At 38.0% G+C, this 23,368-nt stretch overlaps 1 pseudogene; it reads left to right on the forward strand.

Moving 5' to 3' along the window:
- The first annotated feature begins 2,101 nt into the window (after positions 1–2,101).
- LOC126067357 (prothymosin alpha-like) lies at positions 2,102–2,531 on the forward strand (annotated as a pseudogene).
- The last annotated feature ends 20,837 nt before the right edge of the window (positions 2,532–23,368 follow it).

Consider the following 23,368-nt stretch of genomic DNA (forward strand, 5'->3'; position numbering starts at 1 on the left):
TCAGAAGTTAGAGGGAAAGGGAACTGTAAGAATGGTGTAAGAATGGTGTGGTAGAGGGGCCGGACCTCCTCCAACTTCACAAGTGGGATGAAGGATAAAGATCAACAGGCCAAGGCTGATTCTTACGAAGCAGAGGTCAGATGCGCCTCCACCCTGCAACCTTTTTAGGAATTCTGACACTAGACGACCCTCCACAGCATGTCCTACTTCTCTGCTGGGTTCGATAGTTCATTGCAATGGCCACACAGAATTCACAGACCAGTCGTTATAGAGTTTATTAGGAAGTGACAAGTTACAATTCAGGGCCAAGGATGACTCAAGATACAGTCCTTAGATCAGGACAGCCTCTTCTTAGCTGTGCTTGCAGGCAGGCCTTTCTCTGGCCCTCGGCCTCCCAGCTCCCCGGCCGTGCCTCTGCCCTGCTCAGGCAAGTATTACAAAGCTTTCTATCTCCACCAATAAGTGCCCAGGGGCACCCTACTCCACCAACAAGAATTGGCCCAAAGGCTCACAACTCTATCGCTCCACGGGTTGGCATGCCTAGCTTCGCTGATAAGTGCCCGAAGGCACCCCACTCTGCCAAGAAGCCTCCTGCCCAATGGTGCTCAGCTCTCTTGCTCCGTGGGCTGACACATCCAGTGCAGCCACCTTACTCCAGGAAGCCCACTGTGCCATCTTGTGTTGGTCTCCCGGCTTTGCCACCAGCACTTCTCTGCCACTACCTCTCACTGTCTGTCACCGTCTTCGGTGTTAAAGTTTTCTCTTTCTGTCTCCTGAATCCAGGAGATTCTTAGAGCAGGGATCCTAGGTCCAAAGTAAGCACTCACCTCCTGTCTCCTCTTTCTGGTGGTATTCATGTCCCCCTCTGCTCTGAGGTTGTCTCTTTTTTAAGCCTAGCAGAATGGCAAAACTGACCAATCCTCTCATTAGGGCGCCATACACCTTATTTGCATGGCTCCACCCACATACGGATGCCATATGTCTTATTTGCATAGTCCCACCCTGTCATTTGGTGAAAGTCACAAGACCATGGCAAGAAAGGCCATGTAAAAGCGACCCATAGCACTGCTGGAACAAAAAGAAAATGATGAGGTACAGGTGGTCAGTAAGGAGAAGAGTGAACAGAGACATGACTTCTAGAAAAATCTGTGTTTCCAAATGAACTATCGAGGGAAACAAGTTAGAAGCAATAACCAGAGGGCTATAAGACATTTTTGTGAGCTGGGCATGGGGTTTGCGTAATTATAGAAATCATTTTCTTCCTCATGAACAAGTATCACGTTCTGGGGAAAATCAGCATGAAGAGGGCCCACACCTAGCTTCATCCTGGCAAACGTTTTTGAGTGAGAAGGACTTTAAAGAATTTCGCAAGCATCCAGATGTGAGGGGAAAAAAAATCAAAGGACTACTGATAAAATTATAAAACTCTGGGTGGCCTCAGGCATCCTATGGATACATTAAATGCCAGAAGATAATTGTGGGCAATGACTAGACATAAAAAGAAGAAAGTAACATTATACAAACGCATCTAATGTTTCTCTATAATAATCATAGAATTGAAAAATAAAATGAATAAATTTTAGTACAGTCATGTGAAAACTATTACATAGCACGGATGAGAGAAAAACAATAATGAGATTTTTTAAAAAATGTTTGTTGCAGCCTAATAACCATTTGTGTAAAAATGTAAAACATAAAATAATCCAACATATTGCTTTCAACACATATGCATGAGGTAAAAATTGAAAAACATAGACCAATTATTATTATTATTTATAATAATCGTTGCAACTGGAGAAGAAGGGAGAGAACTGTGGATGGGAACCTAGAAGGCTTTATTTTTGACTGCAATGTTTTATTGTAAAAATACTTAAAGCACTTATAACCCAATGTCGTTCCTTCTAGGATGGCAAGTAAACAGTGTTTCGTTATATTATCTCTTGCCATTTTCTATACTTGTCCTTAATTTTTTAAAGAAAAGCAGTTATAACAAAATTGAGACACCCGCCAGCTTGGCCGCTCTGAAAAGGCATCTTAGTACTGTTCCCAGGTCTGGCTTCCTGCTCGCCCACAGCCACCTCTGCTGCGCGCCTCCTCCGCCATGGGAATCCTAGCAGTTTTCTGGCCAGAGTCCAGTCCCCGAACTCACGTTTTCTTCGTAGTCGTCTGCATCGGATCAGCAGTTTGTCCCACCAGGTCAGACGTGGCCGTGAACACCAGCTCCCAGATCATCCCCAGGCCACAAAGGAGAAGAAGGGGGTTGTGGAAGAGGCGGAGAATGGAAAAGGTGCACCCACGAATTGGAACACTAATGAGGAAAATGGGGAACAGGAAGCTGACCATGAGGTAGATGAAGAAGAAGGTGGAGAAGAGGAGGAGAAGGAGAAAGAAGGTGATGGTGAGGAAGTGGACAAAGATGAAGATGAGGAGACTGAGGCAGCTACAGGCAAAGGGCAGCTGAAGATGATGAGGATGACGCTGTTGACATCAAAAAGCAGAAGATGGATAGACAGCAGAAAAGGGAAAGTTAAAGAAAGAAAGAAAAAAGGGCGCCGTGACCTAGTCACTCAACACTAAGAATCTAAACGTGGTCACCTTCAAGTAGAGCGTCCCGCCCGCCCACCTCGGGCAGCGCCACCGCAGACGACAGGCGCTCTCCATTACCCAACCAAAACCACAATGTGAATTTGCAACAGGGGAGGATAAAAGAACCAAAACTTCCAGGGCCCTGCTTTTTTTTTTTTTTGAAGTACTTTAAAAAGGAAAATTTGTTTCTATTTTTCATTTACATTTTATATTTTTGTACATATTGTTAGGGGTGAGCCATTTTTAATGACCTCAGATGACCAACCCAGCCTTCAGAGTGTTCTCTGTCCTACTTTTGACTGCTTGTGGTGTGACCATATTCATTATAATCTCAAAGGGGAAAAAAAAACTTCTAAAAAAAAAGTAAACATAACAACAACAACAAAAATACAATCTTATTCCAAGCAGAGCCCAGGTGGTGCAGTGGTTAAGAGCTACAGCTGCTAAAAGGTCTGAGGCTGGAATCCACCAGCTCCTCCTTGGAAACCCCATGGGGCAGTTCTACTCTGTCCTATAGGGAAGCTCTGAGTCGAAATCGACTGGATGGCGTCGGGTTTGGTTTTGGTTATTCTGAACATTCCAGTAACTTTTTTTGTGTATGTACTTAACTGTACTATAGTAGCCTTTTTCCTTTCTGTGGTTTCAGCTACTGTGGTCACCCACGATTGGAAAAAGTTAAATGAGTATGTAGCATGATGAAATCTCATGCCGTCCCGGTCATTCACGTTTTATCACAGTATATTGTTAATAATTGTTCTATTTTATTATTAGTTATTGTTGTTAATCTTTTATTATTTTTAAATATGGTAGAGTCGGTTATGACTCATAGCGACCCTATGTACAACAGAACAAAACACTGCCCGGTTCTGTGCCATCCTCACAGTCCTTGTTATGCTCGAGCCAATGGTTGCAGCCACTGTGTTAGTCCCTCTCATTGAAGATCTTTCTCTTCTTCTCTGACCTTCTACTTTACCAAGCATGATATCCTTCTCTAAGGACTAGGCCCTCCTGATAACATGTCAAAAGTACATGAGACAAAGTTTGGCCATTCTCCCTTCTAAAGAGCATTCTGGCTGTACTTCTTCCGAGATAGATTTGTTCATTCTTCTGGCAGTCCACGGTATATTCAGTATTCTTTGCCAACACCACAATTCAAAGGCATCCATTCTTCTTCAGTTTTCCTTATTCATTGTCCAGACTTCACATGCATATTAGGTGATTGAAAACACTATGGCTTGGGTCAGACACACCTTAGTCCTTATAGTGACATCTTTGCTTTTTAACACTTTAAAGAGGTCTTGTTTATCTTTTACTGTGCCTAATTTGTAAATTAGACTTTATCATAGGTATGTATGTATGTATAGGACAAATCATAGTGTATCTGGTACTGTCCTCGGTTTCAGACATCCAAGGGAGGTCTTGGAATGTAAGAGGGGGCTTTTTATATGTAATTGGTTTGTATGAAATGGTTAAAAAGGCCAAAGATAAAAAGGCCTCTGTTCGTATATGAAGTTGCTATTTATTTATTTAGTTATTTTTGGCTTGTTACATGTATGTGTGAAATAATGTCTAACATTTTTTTTTTTTTAACAATGCATTGGAATTTTATTTTGTTGAGTTCTAAAAAAAAGAAAAAAAATTGAGACATCTATTATCACATCTCAAATCAACTATGTGTGCGTGTGTGCATACATCTACTCACTTTCCAACTATCTCATTATTCCACATTTATGACAATAGTAAAAAATCTATCTGATCATTTTACACATTAATGATATATACCTCGCAGTTACAAATGCAGAAGTGTGAGGCAAGAGTAACAGTGGCTATGAGGGTTAAGGTTACGTGTAAACTTGCTGGGCCATAATTCTCAGTGATTTCTCAGTTATGTAATGATATAATTTGGCAGTTATGTAATGATGTGGTCACCCTCCATTTTTGTGATCTGATGTAGTCATCCTCTATTTTCACTTAATGCTGATTTTCACATAAGGACTTACTCTTTGGAACCTAACCATGTCAATAAGAGAGGAATGAGGTATATAAAAGTGTATATATACATATAACCCATTGCCATCGAGTTGATTCTGAGTCATAATGACCCTATATGACAGTAAAACTAACCCATAGAGTTTCCAAGGCTGTAATCTTTATAGAAGCAGATTGCCACAGTTTCCCTCCGCAGAGCAACTGGTAGGGTCGAATCTCCAACCTTTCAGTTAGCAGCCAAGCACTTAACCACAGCTCCACCAGGGCTTCTATACACACACACACACACACACACACGCGCATATATATACACATTCGTAAAAGTGACATAGGATCAATTATTGATGCGGATTAAGGGAGCTACAATCTTCTGCTTTAATAATTTCCATGGCTTTTGATTCAGCAACTTCATTAGGAATTTACCATAAGGAAATAAGAAATATTTAGCAGAAACATTTATATCATCATGTTCGTTCATTCATTCATTCACTCAATCAGCAAATATATATTGAGTGCCTACAAAATTCAAGGAACTGTCTTGGTAGAGTCTCAGCACTCAGAAAGCCTATGTCATTATAGCTGGGAAAATTTCAAATTAGAAACCATGAACGATATCCAACAGTAACTGATTGTTTTGTTAAATTGGTATACTTAGCCTGGGGACATTTTGCCACTTAAAATAACTTTATAAGTATCATTTTTGAAAGATACTTATGATAAATTTTCTAGTTAATTCTATCAAAGAGTTTACAAAATATTGTGAACTTTCTAGTAAAATCAGAATGTTTACATAGTGTAGTAAAAGATGTTATTTGTAGTTTTCTGGGGGTGTTAAAATTTTGGGGCTTTACTTTTATCTATATTTTCTACATTTTCAATTCTAAACATAAATACTTTAATACTAAATAAAACAATGTTTTTAAAATTAAAAAACAGAAATATGATTTACATGACTTTTTAAGTAGGAATAGATCTGTAATTAATAATAGCCAAATTTAATTTTAAATAATAAATTTAAACCTCTGGAATACATTTCTAGAAAAATATTAAATTCAATATTCATCTTAAGAAATTCATATTTAAAGAGTTTATTTCATACTAGGGCAATGACCATGAAAAATGTAAATTGCACACATCCCTTGATGCAGCAATTGCACTTATAAAAATTTACCTAACAGATATATTTACATAAGTATGTAAAAAATTTTATTCTCAGTGTTGTTTGCAATATGAAAAACTGAAAACAATGTAAATATACATCAATTAAGAAATTAATCAAAACAATCCATATAATTAAATATTTTGTAGCAATACAGAAAATGCAGCTCCATATGAACTGATATGGAAGTAAATGAAAAAGAAGACATCAAACAATATGCTCAGGATAACACCTTTAATTAACTTATTTGTGCTTCTACATGCATGTATGGAAGGATTCATAAAAGTCGGTGATAATTTTTGGTGAAGAGGATTGAGCTTAATGTTTTATACTTTGTATTTGTTTGGTTTTATTTTATACCATATGGAACTAATTCAATTTTTTTTATTTTCATATATTATAACTAAAAGCTTTTAAAATACATTTGAACGTTGACCAGTTTTTTTTTTTTTGGTACAGTACTCTATTTCTTTTATCTTCTTTTGGTGCTTCAATTTTTTTGTCCATAGAATCCTTCAGTATTGCAATGCGAGCCTTGAATTTTTTCTTCATTCCTTTCAGCTTAAGAAATGCTGAGCATGTTCTTCCCTTTTGGTTTTTCTAATTCCAGCTCTTTGCACATTTCATTATAATACTTTACTTTGTCCTCTTGAACCATTCTTTGAAATCTTCTGTTCAGCTCTTTTACTTCGTCATTTCTTCCTTTCACTTTAGCTACTCTACATTCAAGATCAAGTTTCAGAGTCTCTTCTGACATTTATTTTGGTCTTTACTTTCTTTCCTGTCTTTTTAATGGCCTTTTGCTTCCTTCATGTATGATATCCTTGATGTCATCCCACAACTTCTCTGGTCTTCAGTCATCAGTACTCAATATGCCAAATCTATTTTTGAATTGGTCTCTAAATTCAGGTGGGATATACTCAAGGTTTTGCTTTGGCTTTGTGGACTTGTAGTAATTTTTTTTTTGCAGGTCAACAACTTTTACTTTATAGAATAAGCATTTGAGACTGTAATATGTTAATAAGCATATGTAATAAAGTCTTGGCTATTAACCAAAAGGTTTGTGGTTTGAATCCACCCAGAAGTGCCTCAAAAGAAAGACCCCTGGCAATTTACTTCCAAAGGGTCAGAGCCATTGCAAACCTGATGAAGCACAGTTCTACTCCGACACACATGGTGTTGCTGAGTTGGAATTGACTTGATGTCAACTGTTCTCTTTTTGACAACATTTATAAGGACAATTTATTCCCTTTCATTCTTCAAATACTGGGCTGGGAGCTATCTAGTATTTTTATGCTAACTTATAAATATCTTTATTCTCTTTGTTCATATTTGAGATGAACATATCTACTTTCTGAAAAACTGACTTTTTCAATATTTGGTGCAAAATTAACTGGAGCCTAATTCTATTTGCATCACTTTCCTCAGCAACTTCTTATGCTTAGCAGAGTGTACAAACTAGAAATCTTTGGGCCATATGTAGCTCACATATGGCTTAAATTTTTGGCTCAGCGTAATGCTTGCTTAAAATAAATGCTAAGAGAAATTTTAATTCATTGCCAATATTTTAAAAAATGAGCTAACATTTTAAAATTGGGAGATTTCTCATAAAAACCTGTAATTTTATCACATTTTGAAAAAGTAGAATATTTTACAACATTGGATCTATTGTCCCCCTGGAAAACATTTGGCTGGAGCTACAACACAGCTGTTTTCTTTAGTTTGGACATGCAGAAAACACTCCTATTTTCTATAGTCTCCACCACTCCCTGTTACTCAAACCCTGTCTGTATCACTTATTTGTGTTTCCTTTTTGGCCCTATATGCACCCCAAGTTTGCAGCCCATGGATAAAAAGAAGAATCTTGACACAAGGGGGAAATATCCCTACCATGTATTAAAACTTATTACAAAGCTTATAAAATTAAAACTGTGGTACTGAAGCATGGACAGACAAACAGACCACTGGAATAGAAAGAAACACAGAAATAGACCAAGTACGTATAGAAATTTGTCACTGTTGTTGTTGTTAGGTGCCATCGAGTTGGTTCTCATTCATACTGATCCCATGCACAACAGAACAAAATGCTGCCTGGTCCTGTGCCATCCTCACAATCATTACTATGTTTGAGCCCATTGTTGCAGCCACTGTGTCAATCCATCTCACTGAGTGTCCTACTCTTTTTTCACTGACCCTCTTTACCAAGCGTAATGTCTTTCTCCAGGGGCTAGTCCTTCCTGATAACATGTCCAAAATACATGAGACGAAGTCTCACCATCCTCCCTTCTAAAGGGCATTCTGGCTGTACTTCTTCCAGGACGAATTTGTTTGTTCTTCTGGCAGTCCATGGCATATTCAATATTCTTCACCAACACCATAACTGAAATGCATCAACTCTTCTTTAGTGTTCCTTATCCATTTGTCCAGCTTGCACATACATATGAGGCTTGAGTCAGGTGCACTTTAGTCCTCAAAGTGACATATTTGCTTTTTAACACTTTAAAGAGGTCTTTTGCAGCAGATTTGCCCAATGCAATACAGAAATTTAGTATATGATAAAAATGGCATTTCTATCACCTGGGCAAAAATATACTTTTTAATATATGGTTGAGGGACAACTGCTCAGCCATTCAAAAAAGAAAATTTATATTCATACCTCACATCATACACAACAATAAACTCCAGATGGGCTAGATTTCTAAACATAAAACAGTGAAAACACACAAGAACTAGAAAAAAACATGGGTGAATTTCTCTGTAACTTCAATCTAAAGAAAGGCTTTCTGACTATAACTCAAAATACAGAGGTGATAAAAGATCAATAAATTTGACTACATACAAATTTACATAACAAAACCACAAAAAATAAAAAACTGAGAGAAAATACCTGCAATATATGGCACAGACAAAAAGCTAATGTCCCTAATATATAAAGATCTGTTAAAAATTATGACAGACAGATGGCTTCACTGTAGAGTTCTATTAAACATTCAGAGAAGACCTCACACCAGTGCTACTCAAACGATTTCAGAACATAGAAAAAGAAGGCATAAGTCTGAATTCATTCTATGAAGCCAGCAAAACCCTGATACCAAAACTAGGAGAAGACACCACAAAAAAAGAAAATTATAGACCAATATCTTTCATGAATATAGATGCAAAAATTCTTGACAAAATTGTAGCCAATAGTATTCAGCATCATAAAAAAAAAATACACCATGATCAAGTAGGAGCCATACCAGGTACGCAAGGACGGTTCAACATTAGAAAATTAATCAATGTAATCCACCACAGAAATAAAAGAAAAAAAAATCACATGATCATCTCAATAGATGAAGAAAAGGTGTTTGACACAGTCCAACACCCATTCCCGATAAAAACTTTCAATAAAATAGGTATAGAAGGGAAATTCCTCAACATAATAAATGAAATCTATACAAAACCAACATTCAACACCATTCTTAATGGAGAGAGGCTGAAAACATTTCCCTTGAGAACAGGAACAAGACAAGGATGCCCTTTATCACCACCCCTATTTAACTTAGTGCTAGAAATCCTAGCTAGAGCAATAAGGCAAGAAAAAGAAATAATCGGTATCCAAATGGGTAATGAAGACATAAAACTGTCTCTATATGCAGACAATAAGATACTATATGTACAAAGCCCAAAAGACTCCATGAGAAAACTACTGGAACTAATAGAAAGATTCAGCAGAGTAGCAGGATACAAGATAAATATTCAAGAATCAGTTGGATTCCTACACACCAATAAAGAGAATGAAGAAAAGGAAATCAGGAAAACAATACCATTTATAATAGCCCCTAAAAAAATAAAACATTTAGGAATAAATCTTACCAGAGATGTAAGAGACCTATACAAAGAAAACTACAAAACACTACTGCAAGTATCCAAAAGAGATCTACATAAATGGAAGAACAAACCATGCTCATGGACAGGTAGACTCAGCAGTGTGAAAATGACAATTCTACCCAAAGCAATTTATAAATATAATGCAATCTCTATCCAAATACTAACGACATTCTATAAAGAGATGGAAAAACTAACATTAACTTTATATGGGAAAGGAAGGGGCCCTGGATAAGTAAAGCATTATTGAAGAAGAAAAATAAAGTAGGAGGAATCACGCTACTTGACCTCAGAGCATACTATACACCTGGTACTGGTACAAGGATAGATACATTTCCCAGTGGAACAGAATTGAGAACCCAGATGTTAATCCATCCACGGATGGTCACCTGACCTTCGACAAGGGCCCAAAGTCCATCAAATGGGGGAAAAGACAGCCTTTTTAACAAAAAGTGCTGATAAAATGGATGTTCATCTGCAAAAAAAAAAAAAAAGACACATACCTCACGCCATACACAAAAACTAATTCCAAATGGATCAAAGACTGAAATGTGAAACCTAAAACTATGAAGATCATAGTAGAAAAAATAGGCTCAACTCTAGAGGCCCTAATAATGGCATTAAAAGGATAAAAACCATAACTCACAACATACAAACTCTAGAAGATAAGCTAGATAACAGGGATCTTCTAAAAATTAAACATTTATACTCATCAAAAGACTTCACCAAAAGAGTAAAAAGAGAACCTACAGACAGAAAAAATTTTTTTTGGCTATTACAAATCCGACAAAGTTCTTATCTTTAAAATCTATAGGAAAATCCAACACCTCTACAACAAAAAGACAAATAATCCAATTAAAAAATGGGGAAAGGAAATAAACAGACGCTTCACCAAAGAACACATTCAAAAAGCTAACAGACACATGAGGAAATGCTTGAAATCACTAACCATTAGAGAAATGCAAATCAAAACCGTAATGAGATACCATCTCACCCTGGCATTACTGGCATGAATCAAAAAGAAAATAACAAGTATTGGAGGCACTGCAGGGAGATTGGAACTCTTATGCACTGCTGGTGGGAATATAAAATGGTACAACCATTTTGGCAAACACTATGGCTCTTCCTTAGAAAGCTAGAAATAGAAATACCATATGATCCAGCAAGCCCACTCCTAGGGATATATCCTAGAGAAATAAAAGCTGTCACATGAATAGACGTATGCATACTCATGTTCATTGCAGCATTTTTCACAATAGCAAAAAGATGGAAACAACCTAGATGCCCATCAACAGATGAATGGATAAACAAACTGTGGTACATACACACAATGGAGTACGACGAAACGATAAAGAACAATGATGAATTTGTGAAGCATCTCACAACATGGTTGAATCTGGAGGGTATCATGCTGAGTGAAATAAGTCAATTACAAAAGGACGAATATCGTATGAGACCACTACTATAAAAATTCATGAAAAAGTTTACACACAAAAAGAAACGATCTTTGACGGTTATGGGATGGGAATGGGGGGAAATGGAAAAACACTAAATAATAGAAAAATGGTAACTTTGGTGAAGGGTAAGATGGTACACAATACTGCGGAAGCCAACACAACTTGTATAAGGCAAGGTCATGAAAGCTCCATAGACACATCCAAGCTCCCGATGGTCTGAATTACTGGGCTGAGGGCTATGGGGACCAAGACATAACACAGTTTACAAAGAAAACGTCCTACATTCTACTTTGGTGAGTACTGTCTGGGGTCTTTAAAGCTTGTGAGCGGCCATCTAAGGTAATCCACTGGTCTCACGCCTTTGGGAGCAAAGGAGAAGGAAGGAACCTAAAGACACAGGGGAAAGGTTAGTCCAAAGGACTAATGGACCACATCTACCACGGTCTCCACCAGACTGAATCCAGCACTACTAGATGGTAACAGGCTACCACCACTGACTGCTCTGACAGGGATCACAATAGAGGGTCCTGGACAGAGCTGGAGAAAAATGTAGAACAAAATACTAACGTGCACGAAAAGATCAGACTTTCTGGCCTGACAGATACTGGAGAAACCCCAGGAGGATGGCCCCAGACACCTTTTTAGCTCAGTAATGAAGTCACTCCCGAGGATGACCCTTTAGCCAAAGATTAGACAGGCCCATAAAACAAAATGAGACTAAAGAGGCACATCAGCCCAGGGGTAAGGACTAGAAGGCAGGAGGGGACCGGAAAGCTGGTAATAGGGAACCCAAGGTTGAGAAGTGAGAGTGTTGACGTGTCGTGGGGCTGTTAACCAATGTCATAAAACAATATGTGTACTAACTCTTTAATGAGAAGCCAGTTTGTTCTGTAAACCTTCATCCAAAGTGCCATAAAAAAAAAAATTGGAAAAAAAAAATATGGGACAGAGGCCCAAAGAACTGATTAAAAAACGGGAAATGAACATAAAAAGACAATTCACAAAAAAGAAAATAAAACTGCCCTTAAAAATGTTTAAACCCACTCGCACTCAAAAATGCAAATTAAAACAACATCAAGATATCATTTCTTACCTACTGGATTGACAAAAATTTAAAAATATGCCAACACATTCTCTTGGCGAGGCTGTGGGGAAATGGACTTTACTTGCATCGCTGGTGGGAATGCAAACTAGAACAACCTTCTGGAGGGGAGATGGCAACACCTAACAAAACTATCTATGCACTCATCCCTTGACTCAGCAATTCCATTACTAGGCATCTACCTTGAAGACCCATCTCCAGCAATACAAAAATATATATGCACGAGGTTATTCGTTGCTGCGTTATTTATAATTTTAAATTACTAAAAACTACCTTCATGCTCATTTACAGGAGAGTGGTTGGATACCCTATGGTTTAACCACACTATGGGGTATTATGGAGCTATAAAGAACGATGACGAACACTCTAAGCTGATACAGTGTAAACCAGGACATGCCTTTAAATGAAAAAGGACAGTACAAAATTTATCTGTAGTGTGTTACTTTTCATGTAAGAAAAAAGAGGGTATAAAAAAATATGCATGCACCTGCTCATTTATGCAAAAAAAAATACAGGAAGCATTAAATCAGAAAACAAAAAGCTTGTTCACTTTGGTGTGTGTGTGTGCACGCATATGCGTGCATGTGTTTGTGTATGTAAGGAATGGAGAGAATGAGGGCCTCAAATGTGATATTAGGAATGAGGGAAAAGTGACACTCCTCTGAGTTTACCCTTTTGTTTAGCTCTGACTCAGCTCTGAACGATGGTAATGCTTGCATGACCAAAAAAAAAAAAGAAAAATTAAAATCACCAGATGTGTGTGTGTGTACTGGAATACGAACAATAAGAAACGGGCCTAGCTGTATTACAAATGAATAACATAGTCATGAAGAAGGTGTGAAGACAAAAAAAGTTAAGTGACTTTAAAAACAGTATTATGCCTATATAATTAAAATGAAAGACAAAAAGAAAATATGCAGCAAATATTACACTCCAGTTAATAAATTTGTTTCCGACATATGTATAAGTTAGCAACTCTGGAACTACTTTATGTGTATATTACTACTGAACAAAGAAGCAAATATATAATGGACTATGACAGCCAGGTTTCTCACGGTCAGAGAAAGACATTACCAGTAAGGAAAAGGAGAAGTCAAGAATGAACATTATTACGATAGAAAGAAATTGATGTATCAGTATGAATTTTGGGTTTTAACATAGATAGATATAGATTTTTTTTTTTAAGATATGATAGAGAAACAAATATATATGTATAAAAAAATCCATTGCTGTTGAGTCAACTCATAGCAGCCCTACAGGACAGAGTAGAATTGCCCCATAGAGTTTTCAATGAGCACCTGCTGGATTTGAACTGCCTACCTCTTGGTTAGCAGATGTAGCTCTTAACCACTACACCACCATTATTTCCATATATATATATATATAAGTGTGGGTTAATGTGTATCTGTATCTATTGCTATAAATGTATCTATATCTACATCTATTTGTTGGAAGGGTCTAGACAGTGCACCCCTGTAATAATAAGCATGCTTAACACCAAAAGCTTTCTTTCTTTTTTTGAATTGCTTTTCTTGTACTTTAGAAGGTTTACAGAGCAAACTAGTTTCTCATTAAACAATTAATACACATATTATTTTGTGACATTGGTTGCCAACCCCAAGATATGTCAACAGTCTCCCCTTCTCAAACTTGGGTTCCTCATTACTAGCTCTCCTGTCCCCTTCCTGCCTTCTTGTCCTTGCCGCTGAGCTGGTGTGCACATTTAGTCTTGTTTTTTTGATGGGCCTGTATAATCTTTGGCTGAAGGGTGAACCTCAGGTGTGACTTCGTTACTGAGCCCAAACAATGTCTGGGAGCCGTACCCTTGGGGTTTCTCCAGTCTCTATCAGATCAGTAAGTCTGGTCTCTCTCTCTCTTTTTTTTCCCTGAGTTAGGATTTTGTTCTACATTTTTTTCCAGCTCTGTCCAGGACCCTCTATAGTGAGCTCTATCAGAGCAGTCAGTGGTGGTAGTCAGGCACCATGTAGTTGTGCTGGACTCAGTCTGGGGGAGGCTGTGGTAGTCATGGTCCATTAGTCCTTTGGACTAATCTTCCCCTTGTGTTTTTGATTTTCTTCATTCTCCCTTGCTCCAGATGGGGTGAGACCAGTGGAGCATCTTACATGAGAGCTTGTTTCTAAATAGCATTCTACAATAAAAGTAACAATGGCTGCTTGGTTGATTTCAGGGCTGAGGTAGAGAAAATACAAGGAGATACAAGAGAATGATAGAATTTCTTGCGCTGCCAGGAAGTTAGAAAAAAAGCTGAAAAATAATGGTGGCATACCAAAAAGACATAGGTTCTACTCTGTAAGAGCTCAAAGGTTCTTGAGAACTACGTTACTGAACAGTTGACTGAATATATTACTGAATTATTATACAGAGAATAAAATAAATATCGTGTATCCATCATGAAGCCTTGGGGCTTCAGTGGTAGAATTCTCACCATCCATGTGGGAGACTGGTATTTGACTTCAGGCCAATGACCTCATCTAAATCACATAAAGACTTAGGCATGTAAAGGTGAGAGGGCAGGGGTGGTTCAGTGGTAGAATTATCTCCTTCCATGCAGAAGTTGTTGTTGTTAGGTGCCCTCGAATCAGCCCTGATTCATAGCTACCTATGTACAATGGAATGAAACACTGCCCGATCCTGCACCATCCTCACAATCGTTGCTATGCATCTTTGCAGCCACTGTGTCAATCCATCTTGTTGTGGGTCTTCCTCTTTTTCGCTGATCCTTTTCCTTACCAAGCACAATGTCATTTTCAAGGGACTGGTATCTCCTGATAACATGCCCAAAGTATGTGAGACGAAGTCTCATTATCTTCATTTCCAAGGAGCACTCTGGCTGTACTTGTTCCAAGACAGATTTCATTCTTCTGGCAGTCCATGGTATATTCAGTATTCTTTGCTAACACCACAATTCAAAGGAAACAATTCTTCTTCAGTCTTCCTTATTCAATATCCAGCTTTCTCATGCATATTAGGTGATTGAAAATATTGTGGCTTTAGTTTTTTTTTTAGTCCTCAAAGTGACGTTTTTGTTTTTTAACACTTTAAAGAGGTCTTTTGTAGGAGATTTGCCCAGTGCAATGTGTTGTTTGATTTCTTGACTGCTGTTTCCATGGGTATTGATTGTGGATTCAAGTAAAATGAAATCCTTAACAACTTCAATCTTTTCTTCATTTATCACACTGTTGTTCATTGGTCCAGTTGTGAGGATTTTTGTTTTCTTTATTTTGAAGTATAATCCATACTGAAGACTGTAGTCTTTGATCTTCAACAGTAAGTGCTTCAAGTCCTCTTCACTTTCAGCAAGCAAGGTTATGTCAACTGTATATCACAGGTTGTTAATGAGTCTTCCTCCAATTTTGATGCCATCTTCTTCTTCATATAATCTGGATTATTTGCTTAGCATTTAAATTGAATAAACATGGTGAAAGGATACAATCCACCTTTCCTGATTCTAAGCCATGCAGTATCCTCTTGCTCTGTTTGAATGACTGCCTCTTGGTCCATGCACAGAGTCCACATAAGGGTAATGAAGTTCTGGAATTCCCATTCTTTGCAATGTTATCCATAATTTGTTATGATCCACACAGTTGAATGCCTTTGCATAGTCAATAAAACACAGGTAAACATCCTTCTGGTATTCTCTGCTTTCAGCTAATCAACAATGATATCCCATGTTCAATTCCTGCCTACTGCACCTGGTTCAAAGCCACCACCTGTCTATCAGTGGAGGCTTGTGTGTTGCCATGTTGCTAGACAGGTTTCCGCAGAGCTTCCAGACTAAGATGGACTAGGAAGAAAGGCTTAGCAATCTGCTTCTGAAAATCAGCCAATGAAAACTGTGTGGTCTGATCTGCAATGGATCATGGGCATGGCACAGAACCAGGCAGCATTTTCTTCCATTTTGTATAGGGTCAACATGAGTCGGGGTGACTTGATGGCAACTAACAGCAAGAACAACAATAACCATGCATCCCCAACTGATATAAATAAATATTTGAACAAATAAATAAAAGGGGAGGGGAAGGAAGCTCCTCCTTACAGTAGTACTCCAATCAACAAATGTAGAAGGAATTAGGGAAATAGAAAATCAAAATTAGGCAACCATAGTAATAATTACTGTAGCCAAGAACCATTGATGGATACTAAAATTAGTGGGAAAAAGTGCGATGAGAAACAGGATATTTGCATAGTCTGAAAGTATTTCCCCACAAGATATTTATTAATTAAAAAGAGAAAAAAGTGACTTTACGGTGGAGAAACCTGGCAGACACCACATTAACCAAATGATACAGGTTAACATCACCAGTTCACAAAACGTATCAACACTACGTACCCCCTGGTATGATGCACTGAGAAGGACACAACAACACTCCTTTGGTGTTCCTGCCCAAAATACACAATCTTAACCTAATCGTGAGGAAACATCAGACGAATCAAAACTGTGAAACCTTCTATGAATAACTGACACCAAACCAAACCAAACCCATTGCCGTCAATTAGATTCTGACTCATAGTGACCCTATAGGACACAGTAGAACTGCCCCATAGGGTTTCCAAGGAGCAGCTGGAGGATTCAAACTGCCATCCTTTTGGTTAGCAGCTGAGCTCTTAACCACTGCACCACGAGGGCTCTGAATAACTGACAAGTACCCTTTAAAAACGCTAACATCAGGGAAGACAGGGAAAGGCTGGAATTGTCACAGGCCTAAGGTGACTAAGGAGACAGGAGGAAGTAATACGATGTGGGATCCTGGATTGGAACCTGAGCCAGAAAAAGAGCCTTGAGTGGAAAAATTAGTAAATTTGAATAAATTGGGTAGATTAGTTAGTCATGCTGACAACGTTAATTTCTTCATTTTGACAATTATAGCTCTACAGTTAACATTTGGAGAAAGTATAAGAAGGTCATTTCAGAATTCTGTAACATTTTTATAACTTAAAAAAATCTAAAATTATTTCACAATAAAAGTTAAAAAAAAACAATCAGATTCTGAGAAACACTTAAATTAGTCAGACTCTGAGAAAGCTTTTTTTTTTAGTAGAATAAGTGTAAAAACTCCAGGAAAGGAACTGAAATGAAGTTGAACTTGAAAGGAAGGGAAATGATTATAATATGAAGTCAGAAAGATGTATAGTTGATATTTTTTAAAAAATGGATACACTGAAATACACTTTCAAATCACAAGGGAAAATAACTGATATATCCAAATGAAAGCAGGTGGACGAAGGGAGGGAAAGAGAGAAGACTAGAACAACTAAGCTCTCGGGTTGAAAAGGAATAATAATAATAATAATAAAAAGGTGTAAATGTGACTGATTTCAAGGATTTATTTTGAAAGATCAAGTTCAGCTGGGCTGAAGAAATTCGTTTCTGTGTTTCCCCAAATGCAGCCCTGTCATCTTTTCTCGCTGAAGTGGACATAAAATAAATAGAAACAAAGACCACTGTTTGTTTGATAAAATTCCAAAACGACTGCTGGGGCCCAGAAACCACGTGATATTTGAAAGATGTCAGAGGTTGGCCTTCAGGCATGGCAGTTGCCTGTGAATGTTCACCTTTAACTCTGGGGCTGCAGTTAGATCATAGAGTTCATTTTTATTGTTTAGATTTCTCTCATTCCTTTGCTGCTTCCCAATTCTAAGGGTAAAGGCAGGTTTTATCACACTTTGCCAGTTCATCACATTTAATTCTGTTCCAACCACGCTAGATTAAATTTAAGGGTCACCAATGGCAGGAGTCACTGAACTTTGCCCTCTTAATGGTTCTCACCATTAATACTTGACCTTAAAGAGTTATGTACACAATAAACCTATTTTATAGGTGAGGTGGGAAGGGGAAGGCAGAAACGAAGTCTCTCGAGTGATTATTTATTTTGCCATGCTGTTCAGAGATTAGGAATGTTCACACAGTCTACGCTTGAGCTGCTGAACTTGGACAGGTCACAAAAGTGTGGTGCCTGAGCAGAACATCAGGACGGACATCCGTTTGAGGGTAATGCTCAACATGACATCTCAGCCTAATCTCAATCACTTCAAGGGGTGCTGATGCTTCTAGGCTTATCATGCTCCAACCTCAGATCTCTCTCTAAGATTTTCTTTGCATATGAAAAAAGAAAATCAAACACCACATTTTAATTTAAGATTATCTTTTGAAGAAAGGATGTCGTAGTCCAACAATTTATTTTCAAAGACTAGAATTGTGAAAGCTCTGAGAAACTTATTTTGGAATTGTCTGAGCTTTCTTCCATTATTCCAGCTGATCAAAGAGAACAAGAGAAAAGTCCATATGAATCGAAAGCTCCAGGATTCTGGCCTCATACACTTTGGATTCCCCTCCACCCCACATCCCTGACACACAGTAGTTTCTGGAGCTCGTTTGCTATTCCTTAAAATTTGGGCAAATTGAGTTATTGGGTTTACTTCTTTTGTCTTCTTTCTTTTACTTTTCAATGCTTCTAGTTTCCAGGGCATGTCATTACTTGCATGATAAATTAAAAGCTGTTCACATTATTATTGGAGAGCATTGCATCTGGGCTAGGCAACCCATCAATTCTCAGGTTTACAGAAAGGTTTCCTTTCCATGATTGGAGTGTGTCACATATACACACATGGAATAGTGAATTAAGGGTTGCTTTTTTTAACAATGCATGTGCAGGTATCACAGAAGAGGCCAAAGTTCACTATTAATTTACTCACAGGAACATTCTACTTCTCAACTGTTATAACTTTTAGGGGAGTGACTAGACAAAATCTTTTCTTAAGCCTGGGATAATTATTTCAGCGATATACGAGCTATCCGAAAGGAATGCGTGGTGATTAAGGCAAAGAATTTTTCTTGGTCACAGATTGACAGAGAGTCCTGGGCTTATAAAATACTCTATTTCCTCCATTAATTGTGTCCGTGTGGAGTTGTAACCAAGTCGCTGAAACAAATAAAACGTAAGTAATATTGTTTCCTTTTAAAATATTTCACTTAATTTGTGGAAGAGGTTTGAACTCATTAAACATGCACAGTCCCCTCCAAGAGAGCCCCTTTGCCCCAGTTCCCAACCCAAACCCCCTTCTGAAACATTCCAGCAATGCCCACAGCATGTCCATTCCTTCTACTTCAGTGAGGGAGGCTGCTGTAGCCATTCTCTAATTTGGGAGTTGCGGGCTTTGAGTCAGTGGTACAATTCTTGCCTTCGATGGGGGAGACTCAGGTTCGATTCCTGGTCAGTGTACCTCGTAGGCAGCTACCATCTGTCTGTCAGTAGAGGCTTGCCTGTTGGCAATGATGTTGAACAGTTTTTAGGGAAGCTTCCAACTTAAGATGAACTAGGAAGAAAGGCCTGGTGATCTGCTTCTGAAAATTAGTCAGTGAAAACGTTTGGATCACAGTGGTCTTATCTTAAATTGACTGTGGGAATGGCATAGGACCTGGCAGCATTTCATGGGGCTGCTGTGACAGCAGCTAACAACAAAGTTGGGTGTGTAAATGGAAAGGAAAGCTGAGGAATGCAAAGTTAGCCTGGGACCCTGCAGAATCTCTCCTCTTTTACCTAGAAATTATCTAATTGTTGATGTTTTGTTTCTGTTTTCTCCACGATAATTCTCATTTAAAAAAAAAAAACTATTTTATTTTATTTTTGTTGTTGTTGTCGAGACTATACACAGCAGAACATTCACAAATTCAACTATTTCTACACGTACAATTCAGTGATATTGGTCACATTATTTGAGTTGTACAACCATTCTTTCCCTCTCTTTCTGAATTGTTCCTTCCCCATAAACATAAACTCACTGCCCCATAAGGTTCCTATCTAATCTTTCAAGTTGCTGGTGTCAATTTGATCCCATATACGTAGATCTTAAAAGAATACAATGCTCAAGGCAGACATTTGTACTAGTTAAGCTAAACCATTGTTTGATTTTAAGAAGATTTCAAGGGATATTTTTGGTTTAACGTTTAAAGATTATTTCAGGGCAATAATTTCAGGGGTTCATCTAGCCGCCATGGCTCCAGAAATTTGGAGTCCATGATAATTTGAAATTCTGTTCTACATTTTCCTCCTTTTGGTAAAGATTCTTCTGTAGAATCCTTGACAAAATGTTCAGTAACAGTAGCTGGGCACCATCAAGTTTTTCTGGTTTCATGGGAAAGAAGACATTTCTTCATGGAGCAATTAGCCATGCATTCCATTTTATCTTCCTATTCCTGTCTCTCCTTTTTCCTCTGTTGGTCCATGTGATAGATACCAATTATTGTGCCTTGGATGGCTGCTTGCAAGCTTTTAAGAGTCCAGGAACTACTCAACAAACTAGGAGATGGCACAGAAACACTAAACACGTTATTAGGTCAATTAACTGGGATGTCCAATGAAACCATGACTGTTACAGATTGATTTGTGTCTCCCCAAAATGTATGTCAGCTTGGCTAGGCCATGAATCCCAGTATTATATGGTTGTCCTCCATTTTGTGATCTGATGTAATTTTATGTGTTGTGAATCCTAACCTCTGCCTGTGGTTAATGAGTGTTATGGATTGAATTGTGTCCCCCAAAAATGTGTATCGACTTGCTAGGCCATGATTCTCAGTATTGTGTGGTTGTCCACCATTTTGTGACCTGATGTAATATTCCTACGTGTTGTAAATCCTAACCTCTATGATGTTAATGAGGTAGGATTACAGGCAATGATGTTAATGAGGCAGGACACAATCTACAGGATTAAGTTGTATCTTGAATCAATCTCTTTTGAGATAGAAAAGAGAGTGTTCTCATTACCACCAATCAAGGGGAGCCAGGAGAGGAGCGTGTCCTTTAGACCCAGGGCCCCTGTGCTGAGAAGCTCCTAGACTGGAGAAAATTGATGACAAGGACCTTCCCCCAGAGCCAACAGAGAAAGAAAGCCTTCCCCTGGAGCTGGCACTCTGAATTTGGGCTAGCATCCTAAACTGTGAGAGAACTAACTTCTGTTTGTTAAAGCCATCCACTTGTGATATTCCTGTTACAGCAGCACTAGATAACTAAGATAGTATCTATCACATAGCTTTTGCTAGTTCAACTTTTTACAGGTATGCAATTTACTGACAGCCATTGCAATTATCGGCTGGGCAACCCTATCCTTAATCAGTGCAATTTTCCCATCGCTGTAAACCAAAACTCAGTACTCCGTAAGCAATAGCCCCCTCTTCCCGCTCCTTCCTACTCCTGGTAACCACTAAGAAACTTAGAAGACTTAATGATGTGTAATATAAATCAATCTCAAAAGGACAAATATTGTACTACATCATTTATACAAAAAGGCAGTAACAGGCAAATGCATAGAGACCAAAGATAATTCTCATTTTTATATACCTCTGAATACTTTGCTGAGGATTCCTAAAACTTTGAGGGGGATTATTCTTATGAAAGAATGAGATAGTTTTATGAGAGTATATTTTCCCAACACACTGAGGCGGGCGATCAATTAGTACAGTTAAATCTACCCAGTAAGCAGAAAGAAGAATCTGGAAAGAAAGAGTGAGGGTATATGGGTGTGTGAGTGGAGGGTTTGACTTTGCCTTGTACTGGTTTATTGCATCTGTCCATTTCCTAGAGAGGAGAGCATGCCAGAGTTAGCACAGAATAGCCTTCTCTAAAGGTAAATCCCCTCAAATCATGTTCGTTTAGAGCAAAGCTTTCCATCTACTTCTTGTTTGTTCTTTCACCACTTGTAAGAGAAGCCACAGGGACTGATAATTACTGTTTCCCTTATTATGGGCACCAAAAGGTATTGGGATATAAAACGGTACTTAAAAAAGAAAAACCAAACCTGTTGCCATCGAGTCACTCCTGACTCATGGTGACCCTATAGGACAGAGTAGAACTGCCCCATAGAGTTTCCAAGGAGCGCCTGGTGGATTCAAACTGCTGACCTTCTGGCTAGCAGCTGTAGCACTTAACCACTACGCCATGAGGGCTTCCAAATGGTACTTAGGAGGCCATTTTTAGTAAAATTATTCTCTCCCACTGTTATCTACATTGTCACAGCAGACCTAATCAAGAGACACACTTGGCCAGTGTTATTTAGACAAAGCAAGCTAAGAAACCTACTTATAAGTGGAGTTTCCTTTGAATCTTATACATTCCAGCTAGAGATTATTTAAGAACATATCTTTTAGCTATCAATATGTATATATTTTCAGCTCCTCAAAATACCAACTTTGTGATGGGTTCGTTCATCTTTTCCTTTCACTATTGTGGTGGGTGCCTGAGATCATTGTCTGGCTAGTCTTCTCACATAGAGATGAACCCATCATAGGCTTTCCTCAAATACCTCTGTGGAGAGTCGGGGATTTGAATTAACTAGTCAGGCTTTTCCTGTTAGGCTGAGTCAAGCCTTATTTTTGTCTGTCACCATGAGAAAATGTAGAACTATGACACAACCCCTTTGGTTTTAGGTTTTCAAATTTAAGGATGCATAGAAAATAAGAAAGGTCATTAACCCTCAATGTGATTTATTTCTAATCTTCTCTCTTTTCTCTCTCTCTCTCCAATGTACTGCCAGGGAAGAACACAGCCATAGATGTATTATAGACAGCTCATACTGAATGAATCTATTCTTAGGGTATAATTTTTCCTCTTTGTGGTAACAGTATAATTTAGATGTACAGAGAACAAGCAAGTAGACCGTGTGGGATAGATTATGATTTCTGTGTTCAGTGAAGAACTGAACTTCTCAACTGGAAATGTTATGGTCATCTATATGGCTAGGATTTAAGAAAATATCAAGCTTATAAATTAGAGACGATTATTTTTTATTATTTCAAAAGAGATCTTTGAACTTTCCAAGTTTCCTCCAATCTAAATGCATTTCCTTAAAGAACTTATTTTACTATACCATTAGATGTGTGTATCTATGTATATGTATGTATATATTTCAGTTCTAAAAGCATTAGTGCAGTTTTAAGCTTAAATAACTGCAAATTTATTAAAAATGCCATGTATTTGTTCAAATTTATTTATACTTGTTTTTTAAATTTTGGAAAATTAATTTTAATTTTTGATTTCATCTGCCATCTTCAATCAGACCAAAACAAGCAAAAGGCAAAGTGCCTTTTTGTGGGTTATTTAGTTCTTGATCATTTTCAATAAGTCCCAAAGTGGACAGAGCAACGATTTACATCAACATTAATGCAAATGGAAATCAGTAATGGAGTTCTTGATC

This window comes from Elephas maximus, chromosome 25 (assembly GCF_024166365.1).
Source record: "Elephas maximus indicus isolate mEleMax1 chromosome 25, mEleMax1 primary haplotype, whole genome shotgun sequence".
Lineage (NCBI taxonomy): Eukaryota > Metazoa > Chordata > Mammalia > Proboscidea > Elephantidae > Elephas > Elephas maximus.